The sequence below is a fragment of the Malaya genurostris genome, chromosome 3 (genome assembly GCF_030247185.1).
Source record: "Malaya genurostris strain Urasoe2022 chromosome 3, Malgen_1.1, whole genome shotgun sequence".
NCBI classification, from domain to species: Eukaryota; Metazoa; Arthropoda; class Insecta; order Diptera; family Culicidae; genus Malaya; species Malaya genurostris.
Window position 1 is genome coordinate 9,367,204 of NC_080572.1, and position 22,767 is coordinate 9,389,970.

General features: G+C 37.9%; 1 protein-coding gene across 10 annotated transcripts in view; it reads right to left on the minus strand.

Moving 5' to 3' along the window:
• LOC131435343 (uncharacterized) overlaps positions 1-22,767 on the minus strand; it is a 67,682-nt gene that overhangs the window by 35,579 nt on the left and 9,336 nt on the right. The window contains exon 1 of one of the 10 annotated variants that reach the window (XM_058603129.1): positions 1,439-1,695. The exons of the other annotated variants lie outside the window; for them this stretch is intronic. The gene's annotated coding sequence lies outside the window, so the exon portion shown is untranslated. Of the gene's footprint in view, positions 1-1,438; positions 1,696-22,767 lie in introns of those variants that run through there. 10 annotated transcript variants of the gene reach the window in all.

The following is a 22,767-nucleotide window of genomic DNA, read 5'->3' on the forward strand; positions in this document are numbered from 1 at the left end:
TGTGTGTCGCATATATATCCTGTGAGCGTGAGCGCCGACTAAAAGAGCAAACCAAAAGCGTGTACGAGACGCGTTGCGAGCACATAGAAACAGGATGTACTGCTTGAAATTTCAGAGCATCGCATTTTCTTCTGCGCGCGACTCGTGCGCTTTGGTCTCACGAGACAGCGCACGAGATTTTTTCTGAGCGCAGCTTGTGTGCTATGTGAGCCACAGTAAAAGCTGCTGTTATAATTATTTTTTCGTGCCTAGAGCGGTTCGTGCGACTTGTGTCCTATCCTAAAGGAAGAGATGAAGAGGATGAAAATAACGTACAAACCGCTCGTAGATCGCATGAAACGAGCGCGCCGCGCTATCTCATGCGACGAGAGCGCTTGAGCCTCGCTCTTGGCAGAATGCGATGAGACTATACAGCGAAGCGTGCATCAGTTTCTGGTGCGGTACGTAAATGTGCCAAAGAGTTCTCTTGAGAGCGGTCTTATGAGAATGAGAATTAATTTGTCTCAGCGCATAATAAAGAGCGCGCGTGCATAAGGCCTGTTCAAACATCATCAGATACAATCAATTTTCGTTACAATTTGATAAAGAAATGTGTTACAGCTTTTAGCTTCTTTATTGAATTAAATGAATAATATATGGAACGACTTGAATAAGATACCGGCCCTTATTACCAGTGTGAAGTGGAAATTAAGTGAAATGAAATGAAACGGTAAATATAGTTCATCTTTGACGATTATTGGCGGTTTGTGTACCATAGAATACAGTGGAATGAGATGTAATGTTGTGAAATAGAATAAAATAATATAGACTGAACATGTGAGCAAACCACTGATAGCTGTCAAATGATGTTCATCCAGTTTATTTTGTAAGGATGTCTGATGGGTGAGCTGATGTCTGAGTGAAATGTAAGAGGAAGTAAATAAAATAAAAGTAGGGTAACGTTTCCCCCGTTATCTCACCTCCATTATGCGAAAACCATTAGTTAGAGTGAGATGTGTTGTTTCTGTTCGATAGATTGACTTCAAGAATGAGACAAAATTAGGAGCATTCATTTCGAGTTTTCGCGTCGATATAACAACAGTATTGAAAAATTACTTTTTCTGCTTCACAAAACCGAAACAAAAATATTGTACTCGATTTTATCATAATTCATTGATTGACAGGTAATCGGTAAAATAACATGGTGACCCTACTAATGAGATGACTATTCGTACATTAACTCTAGTTAAAATCTTTTTAAAAAATATAACAATTAGAAATAGTAACTCAATGTTATGATGTTTATATGTGTGTATGTATATGTATGTATGTATGTATTTATATATGCATGTATGTATGTATGTATGTATGTATGTATGTGTGTATGTATATATGTATGTAAGTGCAATATACATTATATATATAAAAAAACAAACAAATACACGATCACTATTTTTACCTGGAGCTGTTAGCGGAATATATTCAATAGTCTCACTATTTATGTACCATTTGATTCCACTATTTCACAGTCACGTTATAAGATAATAAGATAATAGTTTTCGAACACAACCCTCTTGATAATTATCAAATCGACAATCCACCGTTCAAGTTCAATCGAAAACTTTGACATTGACCAATTAGTCATTGCATGCATACGCAGAAAGCAAGCTTTGTAGGCATGAAAGTTGCTTATGCTAATCGCGACGTTCCGCTTGATTACTCACTACCCAGCATCGTGCGATGTATTGTCGCGAAGCTAGACCAAAAATGGTTGCACCACTTGACTTTGAAAGAAGTAAACAGCAGATACAGTGCAGTACCTCGCAATCCGTCAATTACTTTGAAGGAATACAAATTGTGCGATTAAACGTAAACAGCTGAGCACGTATTTCATTATGGTTAGCAAAACGCCGCCCTGCCAAATCGATAGCACATCGCCGCACACGACGATGGTTGATGCCTACAAGTAGGACAGAAGGTGCATCAAACTATTACACAATCACCTGCCAGCACCCTTGGTTATGGGTGTAAAACTGTACGAATCTGTTTTGTTCGCCTAATGCACCAACCATTCACGCCTCCTCTTCAATGTGTATTATTAGTTTCTCAACAGCAGAAGACCACATGCGCATCCAGCTACCATATTTGCCGTACCCTAATAGCTACACATACCACCGCCACCGATAGAGATATTGGAATACTGATACTTACATGACCCTCGTTCAATTGAAGGTGACGCCTTCGAAACCTACGCATAGTTCGGAGAAACCTCTGCCCTATGACGGAACTGAGCGGATGTTCGCATGCATTGGTGATACCGATGACGAGTGAAGGTGGAAAACAGAATATTGTTGAACATAAAAAGTAACCGATTACACCAAGGTTTTAACGGTTTGTTTAATCATTGAAAGGAAGGCAGATATTTTTTTTTGCGTAGCATGTTTTTCTTTCTTTGCATGGATGGGAGGATGCCGGAAAACCCAAACCTTATTTTTCTTTTCCAGATTAATGAAATACCCAGAGTTCTCAAGAATCAAGACTGCAAGATGAAATTTATATTTCTCTTTTTCCCTTCACATTAACTGTAAGAAATTGTAGCATGGTGAAAGTCTGAACCCAACTAAATTTGACACTCACCAGTAATTCGTCCCCTCTAACATACCCCTAAATTCCCACGTTTTGAAAGTGTAAACGTTTCTCTTTTTTATTAATCTTAACATCAGCATTACCTCACGACACTATTTTTTACTGTTCATCAATTTACGGCACGTCTACATACGATCGAGGAAAACAATCTATCACAATAGTCACTTTTCAGATGGGACGAACAGTTGAATCAAACATAAGATATATAAGCGAAAATTCGCCACAACAAATCAGTCGGCGTTTACCCCAAAGAGCACAACTTATCGCTTTTCAGACTCTTCAAAAAGTGAAAATCTTCCACAAAAGCACCATTGAAGCAGAAGATAATTCAAAGAAATGGAAAATCTCAGATTATAAATAGAGAAAGTATTGTAAATAACCAAACTAGCATCACGAAAACACAGATCATCTATTGTTTGTTTTCCACTCCAGTTTTTTCGGTTTCCATCGCACGCCGCACACTTGCTTGGACGACGAAAAGGCAGATTTATGCTCACCGAAAGTCTTTTTTTTGTTGTTGTTGTTGATTATGACGATATGGGAAAAGTTTAATGTAAAATCGCGCCAGCACAGAGAGTGGAAAATGCAACCGAAGCACAATGCTGTAACTAATAGGATTGTACCTGTCGTTGTTTGGTGATTATTTTTGCCTCTTATGCAAGAGTTTCGCGCAACGGTGATCGCGAGATCACAATTTCCAAAATCGCCAGTCTCGTGAGGTTTTGTGTGATTTTCCACTTTAGTCAGTACTTTAAACACACTTGTTAATCGAGATGAATGCAAGCGTTAAATCGAGCAGTTGTTTGAAGTGCCGACGGGTTGAGATGCTTCGTCTGAAAGTGCGTACAAATGGTTCAAGGGTCTGAAACCAATTGGGAGATTGGAAACACTACTTTCTATCTGCAGGCAGAGTCGATTTAGAGAACGTCTGGAGTTTGTTTGTAATGTTCTTCGTGTGAGTGGTAAAAGTAACATTATAATAATTTCTTAAAATTTGTTCTAGTAAGGTAACTGAACCAATATTTACCTGAGCTTCTGTGTTCGTTATTTTTTGTTCATGACATTATTTTTTAAGGCATTAGAATAAATGAATATTTCTGTTTTTTTTTCGACCCGAGAGAACAACAAATAGATTAAACTCCTCTCTGAAATGTGGGAATGCCGTTTTTACTGACAATTTTCCGAAATAATGAGCGAAATGAGCGATTCTCATGGAGCCTACCTTAGTTCAATTCAGTATCATGTATTTTCTTGTGCACAGTCGATGGGCAGTTCAACCAATGCACCATTTAAACCATTGAAATAAAATAATTATTATATACCATATTATTTTTGATAAATGTATTCAATAATGATATGGAATATAATATTCTTTGGAAGTTTTTCAACAATCTTTGGAAGGTTTTCGAAATCATTACAAGGAATATTTTGGGAGGAATACCGACCAACCGGAATAGATATAATAGAATATGTTCTGATTATTTTAAATCAAAACTCCTTTCGTCATTTCGCGATGCTCGAGAATCTGCACTGAAACAATTGAAAATAATTTCGTTCATAGCTTCAGAGAGCCATCAAATATTTCCTCCTTTTTGCATAAACAAATCATTCTTTTGTTAGCGACTACGACGACTAGAACCGAGAATCACTGGATCGCAAAGTACGTCCGTTAATCGACTGAGCCACAGGAGCAGCTGAAAGCAAATTACAGACGGAATCTGTCAAAATCATTCAAATCAGACACAAAACCATTGCAAATATAATTTTCCATCATTTAACCACTTAGGTTTTTATGAATTGCATCGTAGATCACCTGTACAATTCATAATTTTTTCTGTATATAAAAGTTATGTAATCACTGTGAAACTTTTGAACGGCCGACTGTCATATGACGGAATTGAAATACCGTGCGGATAGTGTTAAATTATTAATTTAAAGAATATTCGTTTCAAACCTCAGTGTTGAGAAAAAACAAAGTTTCGAAAATCGCAACTGAACTTTTTCTCAAGTGATTTTCAGACAAAAAATCATCGATCAGAAAACTCACTGAAGAAAAGTTCACTACTGATTTTTTTAAACGCGATACTCACTGTAACTGATCTCACATGGCAAAAAATCAGTAGTGGAAAGTTCACTAGCGAACATTCGCCTCGACGATATTTAAGAAAAAAGTTCGCACATTTTCATAGCCTTTATATCTAAACCCTTTGCAGAATACATGATGAATAAATGCACAGATCAACAGAAACTGAACCTTTCTGAAAATATTCAGTGCGCGTAGGGTGGTTGATATGTGGATCAATAAGCAAAGTCTTGGCATTCCATTCCTTTTGTGGAATTTGGCCTTTCTGTTTCAACCGACTTCGCAGCTGGTTTTTAGCGTACAGGATAATACTATGATTCTATTGAAACTAAGATTCCTACCAGGTCGCGACTCGAATATACGACAACTGGCTTGTAAGACCAACGCCCTATGCATTGAAAATGATTAAAAATATTGCCCAATTTAACTTGAACAGGAGCGCAGGTTCTAAGACATGCTGACAATGTTGCGCTCCTGTTACTTCTATGAATCAAATTTATGCGAAATAAAATTTTATTGGGTTTAATTTAAACAGTGCAGTGTGATCAGCCAGCTGGAGCTAAAGCAGCCGTTCGTCGCAATAATCACAATAATCACTATGGAATGTGGAAAAAAAGTATTGACCACCCTACGTGCATCGAAAATATTGCAGTTCTTATTTCTCAGTTTCGATTCAGAAAATATAATTATTAAATCTTGAACGAACCACTTCACTTCGGTGTCGAACTGAAGCGAAGTGAAAATTCAGCATCGAAATATCATCGGAGGCTCTTCTCCCTTTCGATTATCTCATTAGCGATATTTCTGTGGGTGAAAGTTTGTCATTAAGTTTCGCTGACACAAAAAAAACACTTGTGAGCTTGAGGTTCTGAGATTTTCACGAGTGATAATGGAATTAACCTCTTATGAATATGATTTTCCCAACACTGAAGTCTTTTAAATTGGTTTCTAAGTTTCTCATGCGTATATATCACATCCGTCGATGACAACTCTTACTCTTATTCTTTCAGTCCTAGACCACGCTGGTCTCTGCTGTATACAGGAGGCGTCTCCATTCAACTCGGTTCATGGCTGTTCGCCGCCAGCCTCGGTAGCTGCGAAGGTTCCGCAGGTCTGAGACCGGCAGTCTATCGTCCTCCGCACGCGTTCCCAAGTTCGTTATCGCGCCGCCACTTTCGTATTCCGCCACATCGCTATTAAGGTGTTCGTCGAAATACTGCCGCCACTTCTCTATCACCTTACAGTCGTTCGTGAGAAGATCCCCGTTGGTGTCCTTGCACATATCAGCCTGTGGTACATGGCCTCTGCGCGAACGGTTCACCTTCTCGTAGAACTTCCTTTTGTCATTAACACGGAACAGCTGTTCCATCGCTTCGCGATCTCGGTCTTCCTGTTGACGCTTTTTTTCTACGGGATACCGAGTTTAATCTGTTCTGCGCCTGTCTGTATCGCTCCTCGTTTGCTCTCGTCTGGTGTTGTAGCTTGCTCGCCCAAGCTGCATTCTTCTCGGCCACTAACTGTTCACATGCGTCGTCGAACCAGTCGATCCTTACGTTCAAAGCCGCCGTACCTAGCGTTGCTGATGCAGTGCTACCTATGGCAGAACGGATGTCTCTCCAGCCATCTTCAAGAGTAGCTGTACCAAGCTGCTCTTCCGTTGGTAGTGCCACTGCCAACTGGTGCGCGTAATCTTGAGCTACTACAGCATCCCGGAGCCGCGCGATGTTAAACCGCGACGTTCGGTTTCGACGTTTCGTAGCCACCGTCGAAGGTTTTGAGCGCATGCATACAGCAACCATGTAGTGGTCCGAATCTATATTCGCACTGCGGTAAGTGCGAACATTGTTGATGTCCGAGAAAAATTTTCCGTCGATCAAAACGTGGTCGATTTGGTTTTAGGTCTGTTGGTCAGGTGATCTCCAGGTAGCTTTGTGGATATCCTTGCGGGGAAAGAAGGTGCTTCTGACTACCATCTCTCGGGAGGCCGCAAAGTTGACACATCATTGGCCGTTGTTATTCGATGCATGGCATGCAGGCTGTTCGGCCCGATTGCCGGTCGGTACATTGCCTCCATTCCTACCTGGGCATTCATGTCACCGATGACAATTTTTACGTCTCTGCGTGGGCAGCCGTCATAGGCTTGTTCCAGCTGCACGTAGAACGCTTCTTTCTCGTCATCGAGTCTCCCTTCGTGTGGGCAGTGCACGTTAATGATGCTGTTATTGAAAAAACGGCCGCTGGATACCAGAACAGATGTTGTTTGAAACCGCTCCTAACATGGAGTACGGACGCTCCGACATCTTCTAAAGAGAACCCCCTTCCCTGTCAGCATACGAGGTTATCCGATCTTTCCTATGGTTACTCGTACCCCAGCCGGCATCGCGGGTAGGTAGGGATATAGGAGTTACTAGACAAGAGGCTAAGAGTCACACTGGGGCCTGAATTACGCATTGTTAAGTCGTTTACCAACCATTACCAAATATACTCGAATCCGTCCGTCGATGACCAAATATACTCGAATCAGTTATACCCGTTTTCGGTGCTTGTTGAATTTTGTCCAAGACTGACTTTCGGTTTTAGAATTACAGAATGATGAGTTTTTAAAATTTCAAACCGTTATAGGAGAAGACGATAACAAAAACAATTCCAATTTGTAGATCGAAAAACCCCGATCAACATATCGAATCATTATTATTTCTCTTTTCGATACTTGTTAGAAAGTTTTGATATTTTAACTATTACCCAGGCCAACCTACGGAAACAGCACTGTTTCTTACGGGACGCGTTTAAAGTGTCTCTTGTATAATATAAGAGATGAATTTTTTTGCACTTACGTGATAAACAGTTGAAACGAACACATACTAAAATATCAAGGAACAGAATACCCTATAAAAAACAAATAATCACACACACTATAAAATCCAACACACAATAGAATCTGGTTTCTCCGGCACAGAGCATCAGGCCGAAGCGACGCAGCGCGCTCGACGTTGTTTAATAAAAAGGGGGGTTGAATTTTGTGATTCTAAAGATCCACCCATAAAGCTTCACGGTTAGATTCTCGAAACATATCCAAAATCAAAAAACTATCGGACCAACAAGGAGTAAGCGCCCCTGAGATAGGATGCTTAACTGAATATCACATACTGAGATTAAAATCGATGGTCTTTTGATACAGAATACCTGAATTTATTTTTTGATACCGCTTTTGGTTCCGCAATTACAGTGTAATGAGGTATTAGAGTAACAGTTAGAGTGAGATCTGCTGTCTCTGTTGGATAGATTGACCTTAAGGAGCAAGACTCTTTGCAAGCGTATGAGTAACGCCAACAATGTGTGCGTAAAAACAAATTCCGGCGCTTCTTTTCCTGATTTTACTCAATAAATCTTCCATATGGTTGAAAATAAACCAATCGGTGCATACTGCTTAAAATTGCAATTCAGGAAAAACGTAAATCTTAGTCTAAAACTCTTCCGTTTTCCTTAAAACTGCTCGAGAAAAATTATTTCAGTTTCAGCTTACTTCCACTAACACATTTGATTAGCAAAAAACACATTCCTATATGGATTTTCTCTTGCAGAAATTATTGCAATATAAAGATTTACATACCTTCTATAAGTAAACCCGCAAAAAAGAAACCTTTAATTTAACACGCGAAAGGCAATGGATATGGAATGTTGTCGTAAAACTATTTATTTTTCCGGAAAACTGCTTTTGTAACCGAAAATATTTAGTTTTGTTTATTTTGTGTAGCGCAATCTAATACAAATGCATTGAAGCAGTGTTGCTAACTTTTTTATTAGGGAGTTAGAATCTACATTCATAAAATGTAAGCAATTTTCCATCAAACGTTGGTGAAAAATTGATCAAAACTGATATTTCATCCAAGATGTCAGGCTTAACATTCATTTGAGAATAAATTATTATGAAAAAAGATGGTTTGAAACTCAATCGTGCAATCCACTTCGATAAACTCGGTGCACTGCATATATGAATACACAGATCTATGGCATACGTACCAAATAAAACGTGCGTAATACACAAATTACCAACACAAGTTAACTTGGTTTACTCTTGATCCTTAAGGCAAAGGCATCATATTAAAAAAATATCCAGATCTCCCTCAGGCGAGTCCGCATTAAATCTTGTTCATACAAAAAATATCAAATTCGTGGTATATTCGCCAAAATAGCAGTAGTACGCACTTCACATGATATGTTCAATGTGATGCCGTGAGATGGCATTGCTGAACAAAAGATTGATTTCGCTCCAAGCTGACATGGTCTGTTTAAGGGTAGGATGAAATAGGCGCATTCGCATCGAGTTTTCGCGTCGCTCCAACAGAACTATTTTTTCTGCGGTGTTGTTTTTAACACCGAAGCAAAAATATTGTATCCGATTTCATCACAATTGGTAGACTGAAAGCCGAGTAATCAGCAAAATAATATTGCGACATTACTAATGAGATGACTATTGATACAATAGATCTAGATGGTGGTTAAAAGTACTAATCAATTGACTGAATTCAGTAACGGATGTTCTTACCACGCGAATCGGTGTAAAATAAGCTAAATGTGATATGTAGATGCGTAAATTAGAGTTAAATGTTCACATTATCGATGATGTGTTTTCCGTCGTATCACAGCCTTGATGAAATGATTTTAGATTTATATTCACGCTTGTATTTAGAATATGTACTACAATTTATGAGTTTTGTGAATATCTTTTTTCGTTATTTCCAATTATTTGTGAACTAATTTAAAAAAATAAATAAACTGATTTGTTTGACTACAATGATTCAGCAACAAACTTGAGTCATGAATGCTGAGCATCAATCGATTTTAAAACCTGTTTGAACCTAATAAGTGATGTAATGATGCTTTTCTCGTAAGCGTATATAAGATGAATAAATTTGCCGATGTACAGAAACTGAATCGTTCCGAAAATACTCAGTGCGCGTAGGGTGGTTGAAATTAAAAAAAATGCTAAGGCTCTTGCAATTTGATGCTCTGTTGATAAGTTGATCAATAGTGGGGATGTATTATTCATCAACACCATGGTGATGGAGTAATATTATCAATAAAACAGCAAATCATATTAACATACATACTGTGATTAATAATAGTTAGAATGATAATAAAAACTTTAATGTAAATCCAATCACAAATCAAGCAACTGAATAAAACATATTACCCAATTTTATTTAAATATGCTTACAGAAGAAACAGGAGCGCATTATTTCGCTACGCCAATTCAAACACTGTACCTGCTGTGTGTTCGAGACATGTAATATCCTGTACTCATGTTACATCTATAAATCAAGTTTATACTAAGTGGCGTTTTCTTAAGTGCTAAATAGTGCATGAGTGTATCAATTAGTTGGATTAAAAACAGTTTTTATCACTATTAGGTGTGGAATCTTTTTTTTTAACTAATTTTACATTACTGTAATGGAAACTATAAAATTATCAATGTGACTACGATCCAAACTGATTATTTTCATGAAACCTTTACGTAGCATTAATTTCCCTAGTATTCATTTCATTACTAAACAGACGGTAGGCGGAAGAGTATCAAACGAGAACATGTTTTAAAACTACGCAAACCGTGTCGTGCTGAAATCTACCCGGCTCTGGTGATAAAGAACATTTTTGGTGACTAAAAGTGTTGAAGGAAAGATTATAAGAGTATGCTCTTAAAAAGATTCCGTAGAGGAAATTGCACACATCGATTTCTCATATGAAAATCCTTATGATTCAACCAATTGCTATTACATTATATTCGGATCCGTCATGAGTGTTGAAAGTTTCAACCCGTCATATGAATGACAAAGCAAAACTAGGACGGGCTCTTTCCGGGTTGGCAGATCTTCTTAGCCCAAACAAACACACCTCGGGGTACTCAGATCTCTTTTCAATTGTCGAAACACACCTCGGCGATACCGGCTCCCAATTTCCGATTCAAAAAGCACCGTATGAGATAGTTAAAAATTCTAAAAAAAAACTCTCATCACCAATTATCACAAACGGTATTTTAAGCGAAAGGTCTAGTGATTTCATCGAGAGTGCAGAGTGTTTGAATTTTTTTATTGTGATGATGCAAATCATGCATCAGTTTTAAGTCTGAGTTTTAAGACTTAAAACTGTAGTACAGAACTTTTATTATAATGGAATGAAAAGGATTCTTAATTTTCCCATGAACAACAGCCGCTTGTAAATTAATTCTACGATTCACATGGATTTTTTTTTCATTTCATGAGGCTCTGAAGAAATGAAAGGAATGATTTAAACTAAAAACCACTCCATAACAGATAAGTGAAATGTTGGACGCTTGGGACCGCTAAGAAAGCGTTTGTTTGTTGTGAAATAGGTATTTTGAGTGGTATTCCATCTGCTTTACTGCTTCTACAGGATTAGGAGAAATGCACAAAGATCAACTTCAAGTTTTCTTAGGTTTCAACTTGCTAATTTACTTAACCATGATGCATATCCAGTTATAAAAGCAACGAAGACATGAGCAACTTTCGTTTCGATTGAAGATATTTTTTATTTGACGACAGATACCGAGGACAGAAATATTTAATATGTCTGAATTGCACGCGTTTAAAGTATTATACGGAAACAGCTGTGCTAAGGATCTTCGTTAAAAGACTTTTAAGATTATGCTTCATCATTCCAAAATATTTAAACTATTTTTCTCGTTCAATTTCGGTTGATTCTTTTCATTTATTCAAATGACTAAAAGGTGCGAACTCACGGAGTTCGAATATTAAATAATTTTATAAGCAAAACTGTCATTCACTAGGCTTGCGTCTTATGTTTCTCAAACTCAAATTCGTTATCGTTTGCGATAACTAGCCAAGTATGTTGTAACTATGAAATGAAAGTAACTAAAAACAAGATAGCGTATGATATTCCAGATATGGCGAAAGGTGACGATAAACTTGAAATTGTCTTCATTTATTTTTCTACTGAATGAAAGTTGCAACTTCGTCGGTTGGACACAAGAAGGCAAGTAGTACAAATACACGATCCATGGCTATTTAAACTCTCGTGTTGAAAACGATTGTATTTTTTAGATCATTTGTTTTTTTTTGCAGTCAGTAAATTACCTTGCCGTATTCGCTAGATAATTTGACTTTAGAACATATCATAACTTGATAAAGGTAGAAGGGTTCGAATGCTACCCTTTGAGAAAAAATTGCTACATCTGTAATTACAAAATAATTACAATAAATTTCAGTTTCATAAATGCGAACTTCAACCAATATAGTTTTAACTAATTAAATTCCTTTAAATTACTTTGAAACATCTCTGTACTGCCCATTAGGGTGGGACAAAATATTGATATCAGCTCCACTAAACTTTTCGTGTTTCTTTTGGTCCCATGAGCATCATGTAAAATTTTAGCTCGATCGGAGAAACTATATTTTCGCGCCCGAGGTTTAAAGCAGAGGTGGAAATAAGCTCATTTTGCGCATGAAAATGTGAATCAAGATTCCCGATTGTGAATCAAAAAACCGCACACTGTGAATTAAAAAATTGGGTAACAAAACTGAAATTGCGTTGTTTCAAAATAATGGGAAATGAAATTGAAGACCTTTCTAAATTCTTAGTAAAACCGAAATTTATCTTATCAAAAATCATTCCTTTCAAAATTTATTATAATATCTACAATAAATATGTGACATGAAAAGATAATACTGACTATTTATATTTACTGTGATTCAAAAAAATTGCTTTTTTCCACCCCTGGTTTAAAGTTTGTATGAGATTTAATATGGAGAAATTCACTTTTAACAAAAAATTCGGCTGGAGATCAACCTATGAACTCTAAAAATCAGTGCATGTGTTATTTTCGTAGGAAATTTATCGAGCAGGGAAACTTTAGAAGACCACAAAACAATCCGACGTTTGTAGAAAAAGTTATTAAAGGAAAACCGGCAGTGCCCTTTTTGAGTTAGCTTTATGGATAAAGTATTGCCTAACATACTGTCCAACATTTCTTGTAATAATACCAAGATTTAGGGTTCTGTAGCACGAACAAAGGAAAAACATTTTTTAATCGTTTTTTTTTTGTCAAAATGTCAACTTTCTATATGGTACTAATATGCAAATATGGGCAGTGTACCACTGTAACTACTATTTTTCAGCAACGGGTTGTTCCTACAGTCAGTTTTTACGATTACTTCCAGTTGTTATTATTTTTTACTCAGCAGGACTCCATGTATCTTATAAACAAGCGGAACCGATAGAAAAAATCTGCTCTCGATGACTGCTACGATTACTCATTTTTTATATCAGTTTCTTGAAGCCTTTTTCAGTTCAGTTACGAGTATTTGCTAACCAATAGCAGAGAACAGACGCCCAAGCTCATACAAACTTTTTTGAAAAACCTGTGTAAAGCATACTTTCGGAGAACCCTTCGATCATAAAATTGCGATATCGCAGTTTTTGATTTTTGCGATAGTTGATTTAACTAATTTCTTTTTGATTCAACCAAAATGGTTTTTGATTTGCATATATTCAAGTAGTTGAAAAATATGTTGTTTTGAATGCTGTCAAATGCCGGAGACAGTTGAAAGCAAAACAATAATCGCAATGCAAAATCAACAACTTTTTTAGTTGAAATCTGTTCGCGTCACTTCAAAATGTCAATGAAACAGGCCCGTGCGCAGGGGGGGGTTTTGGGGGTTTTAACCCCCCCCATGAAGAATTTTTTTAAAATTAAGTTTCATGAACAATGGAGTACTTATTATATTAAAGTGCAAATAACTTGACAATTCATACTACGTTTTCAGAATTTTTTTACAGTTTCAATATTGTGGATGACGCAACTTTCTTTTTCAAATTTTGACGCCTTTCCCACTTTCTGTCAAGTGTTACTGGAAATGCAGTCATCGATGTTACGCATTTGTATAGTGCGTGCCCGAAGTACCGACTACCACCGCTCTCAATAACGCGCATCTTTTCTCTAGAGTAAAGCCCAATACTCACCTGCAGGGGAACGTCAGAAATTCACTTGAAGCACTTGATATTTGTAATGAAGACGCGTTTCCAAATGTCCACCAAATGCTTCGCGTTCTGGCAGTTTTGCCGGTAACAACGGCGACGAATGAACGGTCTTTTTCAACATTGCGTCGTCTCAAAACTTACCTAAGGTCGACAATGGCTGAAGAGCGGCTAAATGGTTTAGCCTCACTCAATATTCATCGCGATGTCGAGGTGGATACCCAAAGAGTTCTTGAAAAGTTTTTTTTCAGTACCACGCAGAATTAATCTATTGACGAATTGTAACTGAACACTTTAATACAATAGAATGCCTTCATTTGAACAAAAAAGTTCAATTTTTTATCAATTTATAAACTGACATTATTTTAGCCCCCCTCCCTCTTTTAATGATTTCTGCGCACGAGCCTGTCAAAATTCGTTTTACATTATCAATATAGTGGATGAGGCGCCTTTTCGCCTTTTGGACACCCCCTCTCCCCTTGAAACCCCCCCCATGGATGATTCCTGCGCACGGGCCTGCAATGAAAACAACAATTGTGAAATTTAATATAACAAGTGTTTATCTCATTCAGTAATAGCCGTTCAACCGAGAAGGTTGTGTATAGAAGCGTACAGTTTAACAACGCTGGTTAGTTTACACGCGTTAAATACGACAACGGTTGAACTACAGGTAGAGACCTGTTGGCAGCAGCCGTTAAAACGTATAGTCGTGCTGCATAAGAGAGCCCTAGTGCTGGGCCAAGCTGGTGAAGGAAACAACAAAGGGCGTTTCCCAAGCTCTACCCAGGCCACAATATACAGCCACAAGTGCTGAGCAGGAGAGTGCAAAGGCACATCGAAGAAGGAGAGTGCAAAGGCACATAGAAGCAGGAGAGTGCAAAGGCACACCGGTGCGAAGGCACTTCGGTGCAGAAGCATATCGGTGCGGAGCACAAGGAAGAAGGAGACAAGACAACTCGGTCTTTCCACTGCCATACAACACGCAGGTATACACCGGTGACCTGCGCTGGTTACAGCTGGCGAAGACAAAAGTAAATCGGAAATCGAGTGGTGCTTGATGTCAGGTAGCAGTAGCATCACATCCAACAATCAGCATCCAACAAGAGCAACGAGAATCTACACGGCAGTGCAACGGAGATAGACAACAATTTCAAGGTAGAAGTTTTTTCTTTTCCTTTTGATTGAGTACTGTGTAGTGTTGGTTTTATTTTTTATTTAAAGTTTGATTAAAAATTTTAATGTGATGGATGAATCCATGGACGTAAATCCTAGCATGAATCCTATACCCCCACGAACGAAAAAATATCAGGAGAGCTCTTCTGGGCCTTGGATAGTCTTTTTTAGACGTATATCAAAGCCATTAAACATTTTACAAATTAATAAAGGTTTGACATCACGATACTCTTCAATCAAAGAGATCATAAAAGTAAATAACGATAAAATTCGTGTTGTGGTAAATAGTTTGAAACACGCGAATGATATTGTCTCTTCGGAACATTTCATTAAAGAGTATAAAGTTTACATACCCTCCAAAGATGTCGAAATTGACGGTGTTGTTACCGAAGCGAGTCTTTCGGTAGATGATTTACTCAAGCATGGTGTTGGTCGTTTCAAGAACTCTATGCTTGAGGGTGTGAAAATACTGGAGTGCAAACAACTGTACTCAGTAGTTCATGAAGAGGGAAAGAAAGTTTATCGCCCATCAGACTCGTTTCGAGTGACATTTGCCGGGTCTGCGTTGCCGTCCCATGTCTATGTCGATAAAATTCGCCTCCCTGTTCGGCTTTTTGTTCCAAATGTAATGAATTGTACGAACTGCAAAAAATTCGGCCACACAGCTACTTACTGTAGTAATAAACCAAAATGTATTAAGTGTGAAGGGCCTCATAAAGATAATGATTGCAACAAGGAAATTGAAAAATGTATTTATTGTGGAGAAAGTCCTCATGAAGATATTTCAGTATGCACTGCATTTAAAGTACACAAAGACAAAATTAAGCTTTCTTTAAAAGCACGGTCTAAGCGCACATATGCAGAAATGCTTAAAACGGTCATTGATGTCCCCCCTTTGGAAACCGAAAACGGGTTTTCAAATCTAGAGGAAACAGAGGACTCTGACTCTGACGAAAATAGTGAAGGTAATTCGTTTATCACTACCCAAGGGTCAGTTAAGAGAAAGAAGTCTTCTTCCAAATTACCAAAAAAGACACCTAAAGTTTCATCTTCAAAAAAAGATCCCCGTGTTAAACAAAAAAAGTCAAAACCAAAGACTGTGCCTCCTGGTTTGTCAAATTCACAAACCAATCCAGGATCTAGCACAGAAAAAGGTAATAATCCTGTGGGCTCTATTTCACAACCACCAACAGGATTACTGAAGTTTTCGGAAATTGTTGAATGGATTTTCTCAGCATTCAATATATCTGAACCCTTAAAGACCCTCATAATGGCATTCCTTCCAATAGCTAGAAATTTTTTGAAGCAGTTATCAGCTCAATGGCCAATTGTCTCAGGTTTTGTATCTTTTGATGGATAATTTATCACCCGCCGCAAATGATACAATCACTGTCCTGCAGTGGAATTGTCGAAGTATCATGCCAAAACTTGATTCATTTAAAATTTTATTGCATAGCCAAAAATGTGATGTATTTGCTTTATGCGAAACATGGCTTACTTCAAACATAGCTTTAAATTTTAATGATTTTAACATTATACGTCTCGATAGAGACTCTCCGTATGGTGGAGTGCTTTTGGGAATTAAGAAATGCTATTCCTTTTATAGATTAAACATCCCTTCAACTTCTAGTATAGAAGTTGTTGCTTGCCAAATAAACATTAAAGGCAAAGATATTTGCATAGCTTCGGTTTATATTCCTCCAAAAGCACAAGTTGGACAGCGACAGCTTAATGAAATGGTTGAAGCCCTTCCTGCTCCACGATTGATTCTGGGGGATTTAAATTCGCACGGAATGATGTGGGGTTCCGTTTACAATGATAGCAGATCATCTTTAATACAAAACATTTGTGACAATTTTAGCATGACGGTATTAAATATGGGTAGCATGACACGGATCCCAAGACCTCCTGCACGCCCAAGTGCATTAGATCTATCTCTTTGCTCAACATCAATTCGACTAGATTGCACCTGGAAAATATTGCCTGATTTACACGGTAGCGATCATTTACCAATCATCATCTCAATTAGCAATAGCAATTGCATTGCTACTTCAGCTAGTATTCCATATGATTTGACAAAAAATATCGACTGGATTAAATACCAAAGTAGTATCTCTAGTATTTTGAATTCAATGGAAGAGCTCCCTCCACTTGAAGAATATGACTTCCTCATTTGTTCGATTCTGGAGGCAGCAGAACAATCCCAAACTAAACGCTTTCCTGGGCCAACGACTAACAGAAGGCCTCCCAACCCCTGGTGGGACAAAGAGTGCTCAGAGGCTAAACTCGCAAAACAAAATGCTTGCAAGACGTTTCTAAAACGGGGAGGAGGAACTCCTCAGAATTTTGAAAAACTTATGGCTTTAGAAACCAAGTACAAGAGCATACTTCGAGCCAAAAAATGTAGCTATTGGAGACATTTTGTCGAAGGTTTGTCAAGAGAAACCTCAATGAGCACTCTTTGGAACACGGCCAGACGAATGAGGAATCGTGACGTGGGCAATGAGAGTGATGAATACTCGAACCGATGGATATTTGACTTTGCTAGGAAAGTTTGCCCAGATTCTGTTCCTACGCAGAGCATTATAAGGGAATCTCCTCCAAATAATGGTTTTATTAATAACCCATTTTCAATGATGGAATTCTCTATAGCACTCTTGTCTTGTAACAATAACGCTCCTGGGTTGGACAGAATTAAATTCAACTTGGTGAAGAATCTGCCCGACCTCGCAAAAAGACGTTTGTTGGAATTGTTCAACAAGTTTCTTGAGCAAAATATTGTTCCACCTGACTGGAGCCAAGTGAAAGTTATCGCCATTCAAAAGCCGGGGAAACCAGCTTCCAATCACAACTCATATAGACCCATTGCGATGTTGTCCTGCATCAGAAAATTGTTCGAAAAAATTATTCTACGACGTCTCGACACTTGGGTCGAGACGAACGGTTTGTTGTCAGATACTCAGTTTGGCTTCCGTAGAAATAAAGGGACGAATGATTGCCTTGCATTACTTTCGTCTGACATCCAAATTGCCTTCGCTCAAAAGCAACAAATGGGATCTGTATTTTCAGACATTAAAGGAGCATTTGATTCAGTTTCCATTGATGTTCTTTCAGACAAGCTCCACCAACATGGACTCCCAGCGGTTATAAATAATTATTTGCACAACCTTTTGTCAGAGAAACGCATGCATTTTTCATATGGCGATTTGACAACATTCAGAATTAGCTACATGGGTCTACCGCAAGGCTCATGCCTCAGTCCGCTCCTTTATAATTTTTACGTGAATGACATTGACAGCTGTCTTGTAACCCCATGTACACTAAGACAATTGGCAGATGATGGCGTGGTTTCAGTTACTGGACCCAAAGCTATTGATCTGCATAAACCATTGCAAGATACCTTAGATAACTTGTCCGTTTGGGCTGTTCATCTTGGTATCGAATTCTCTGCGGAGAAAACAGAGTTAGTCGTCTTTTCAAGAAAGCATGATCCCGCGCAGCTTCAGCTCCATATGATGGGAAGAATGATCCAACAGGTTTTAACTTTTAAATACCTCGGGGTGTGGTTCGATTCCAAATGCAAGTGGGGAGGACACATTAGGTATCTGATAACGAAATGCCAACAAAGAGTAAATTTTCTTCGAACAATAACAGGATCTTGGTGGGGTGCTCATCCGCAAGATCTAATAAAATTGTATCAGACAACGATACTTTCAGTGATGGAATATGGATGCGTTTGCTTTCGTTCCGCTGCAAACTCTCATATTATCAAACTTGAGCGAATTCAGTACCGTTGTTTGCGAATTGCCTTAGGCTGCATGCATTCAACACATACAATGAGTCTTGAAGTTCTGGCGGGAGTTCTTCCATTAAAAGATCGATTTTGGGAGCTTTCATCACGCCTGCTAATAAGATGTGAGGTGCTGAATCCCATGGTAATTAATAATTTCGAACGACTAGTCGAGCTTCGATCTCAAACAAAATTCATGACAGTATATTTTAACCATATGTCACAGGAAATCAACCCTTCAAGATATATTCCTATCCATGTCAGCCTCCTAAATGTCCCTGACTCAACTTTATTTTTCGACACATCCATGCAGCGCGAAGTGCGTGGAATCCCGGATCACCTACGCTCGACGGAAATCCCAAAAATATTTTCAAGTAAGTTCAGGCATATTGACTCTGAGAAAATGTTTTACACGGACGGATCGCGAATTGAAGAAGCGACAGGGTTTGGTATGTTCAACAATAATGTTTCGGCCTCATTTAGGCTTCAAGAACCTGCATCTGTTTATATAGCAGAGCTAGCAGCAGTTCATTATAGTTTGAGTGTAATCGTCACATTATCTCCAAACCATTATTTCCTCTTCACAGATAGTCTGAGTGCAATTGAAGCCATTCGCTCAAACATGACTGGCAAGACTGAACCGTTTTTCCTGGGCAAAATAAAACAGTGCCTGAACGACATATTGAACAATAATTATCTAATCACTATAGTCTGGGTCCCGGCTCATTGCTCCATTCCTGGCAATGAAAGAGCCGATATTTTAGCCAAACGTGGTGCTATTGAGGGTGAAATTTATGAGCGACCGATTGCTTTCAACGAATTCTATAGCTCGTCTCGCCAAAGAACACTTGCCAGCTGGCAAGCTTCTTGGGATAGAGATGATCTGGGTCGGTGGATGCACTCAATTATTCCGAATATATCGACAAAGGCATGGTTCAGGGGACTGGATGTGAGTAGGGATTTCATTCGTGTGATGTCCAGACTCATGTCCAATCACTACACGTTAGATGCACATCTCCTTCGAATTGGGCTCTCCGAGACTAATCATTGTGCTTGCGGAGAAGGTTATCGGGATATTGATCATGTCGTTTGGACATGCGTGGAGTATCGTGATGTCAGATCTCAACTAATAAATTCTTTGCGTACCCAAGGTAGACTATCCAATATCCCAGTTCGAGACATTCTTGCTTGTCGTGACCTTTCATACATGAAACTTATTTATCATTTCATAAAGAAAATTGGAGTTTCAATTTAATAAAGGCCCCTTTTAAGACTTAGCTCTGATCCCAGCTGCGTCCATGAGTTCAACCAATAGCTAAATTAGAATAAAAATTATGTAATGATACAAACAAACTCGAAACAGTTTATGAAATTATCAACAAAATGTCAAAAAAAAACAGCTTATTTTATAATTTATAGAAGGTAATCGTTTGGTTCAAATAATATTTCCGAGTAGATTTCATAATTAATGACGAGTTACCTAAGATGATATTTAAGCTATAAGAGAATATGTTTTAATAAATTCAAAACGTTGTGACTATGTTAGAATTAAATTAGGATAAGAATATTATGTAAAAGTGATGCTACGGCGAAGAAAAACTTATGTAAACTGCCTTAAGAAATAAACGTATTTATGAAAAAAAAAAGTGTTTATCTAACAGCGGTGTTGTGATAAAGTTAGTTGTTTGAGATGAAAAAGATTTGGTTACAAATTAGAAAATGTTTATGAATGATCATCTCGTATTCTTTCAGGTATGCGCAAAAATTTTATGCTTCAAATTCGATCATTATTTACTTCCAGCAGACTGTTTTACTTCCAGCTGTTTGATACCGATGATGATGTTCATGCATTAGCAATGAAACGCTTTTTGACATGAACTTAATTTATAAAAGTAACAGGAGCGAAGGGTTTCAAACGCACAGAACGCGCTGCGATTGAATGGCGCGTTTGAATTGCCGTCGCAAAATTCCTATTCCCAGCGGTTGATGCACCCAAGCTCATATAAATTGACTAAAATTATCAGTGCATAACTTTAGTTCAACCGTTTGAAGGCATCATTTTAGGTAAATTTAATAATTTCGCTAATTTACTCGCCCCTCCGGGCACTTTTGCTGATTAAAAACGTTTTTCTACATAAATCATTTCCGATCGAATCAGAAGTATTTTTTTAGAATTTAGATCTTCACTGATCTCAAAACAAACAAACAGATAAAACCGATTTATTTTTCAACTAACAAAATTTTGTTTCAATAACCACACCAGTTATTTCAACTAAAATATTTGTTGAAATTGAAAGGTATGTGTCCTCACTAATTGACAGCATTTTTTTTTCAAACAGTTGAATTAGTTGTTTCAACCATCGTTTCTGCTAATCGAAAATCAAAAATGACAGTTTAGTGAAAACAATAATCGATTAGTTGTACCAAATTTTAACCAATCGAATTCAGAAAATCAACTAATATTCTGGTTGAAATGGGATCGCGGGTGGTTCCGTGCAAGTGAAAATTCGGTTAAAATCACCGTTTTGTACGATTTCGCATGCATGAGTTACCATTGTATGCAAGCTCACAAGAACACAAGAGCCCATAAGTGATTGCTGCCTAAATTTTTCATAACTTAAAATCAATGGAAAGCGTTTATTAGTGAAAATGGAGTTAGCGTGCACAATTTTGTAGGTATGTAAAAAAAACTGCGATTCTCACTTTTTGTTTTTTGTTAACTATTTCAGCATTAGTGTCGGCAGGACTGTTTACAGTTTAGCGAGCTTCTTGCAGCTTTCACTGCTATCTTTCCTACGCCAGCGTATGCGCTAACATTTGGTTTCAGTTTACTCTTCCTCCAATGCAGCTTTTATTGGGAAATCGGTCAAAATTTGGATCAATCGGCATTACCGACTTGACGACAGGTCTGACGTCTTCAGAAAGGACAACATCTACAGCAAATTTCATGCCGATGGACTAATTTCACTCAAAAAAGGCGGGTGGGTAATGTCACAGACAGTACTGGTTGACGTAAAAACGAATAAAACTAACATGCTTCTTTCATACTTCCGAATATCGATAATCGTGGGTGATTCATTGTGTGATTTTTACTACTTTTACTGCTAAGCTTCCAGTATTGTAACGGTGCATCTATATTAAAGCACGACTTATTGACGACAAACATGTTTCACAACACTGTTAAATAACATTAAAAACGGTCATCTTCAAATTAAAAAAAATACACAACAATTTGTTTGTCACTATCTAGCATTTCTTAATTAAAGTTATCTAAATCCATTAACAAATCACTAAGTTATGGGCGCTCAAAATTATGAGAAAAAAAGGCCAATATGCGGCATGAGTTTTCGTCCATACAAAACATTTTAGAGAAGTTAGATTTTGATTTTTTTTATGCTATCTCTTACTACTGAAAATTTGCTGAACATATTTTCGGTGGTATGGCAAAAAAAAGTTGCTGCGTTACAAATATTCATGATTGAGTTCTACCATAAATCAAATGACCATAGATTTCTCACAGTACGGTGACACTAACAGCACCTCTAGTGACAAACGGGTGTACTTTTTCCCATTAGCTACTGTGGTTGTGTTAAATGCGCAGGCAACTTTTTGCATGCATTTTAGGAGCATTTACGCACCCATTCTCCACCAGACGGTGCTTTTGGTGTCACGGGTTGCTCAACTACATTACTATTACACTGGGAAATCTATGTTTATTTGATTTATGGTTCTACCCATTCTTATACGGAGTGAATTTTGAAAAGGCGGGCGTAGTAAAGTAAGACGTATTCACGCCAAAAAGGTGATCATTTTTCGAACATCAAAGTGCACATTGGCTTACGCTAAATATACAACTCGGCCAATCAACTCCGCACAAATATGTGTAGTGTCCAAAAGGTAGCTTCGGTGAATGTTTGGAGTGTATTTTCTCAATAATTCGGAATCAGTAAAGAATAAATACTACAAAAGCCGATTATACTTGAATAATACATCGCATAGATCAACGAGTATTATCCGATTTGTCATATGCAATGTCTGTCAAACTTGTCAGAGATAGAATTTGTAACATATCCATTATATTGTT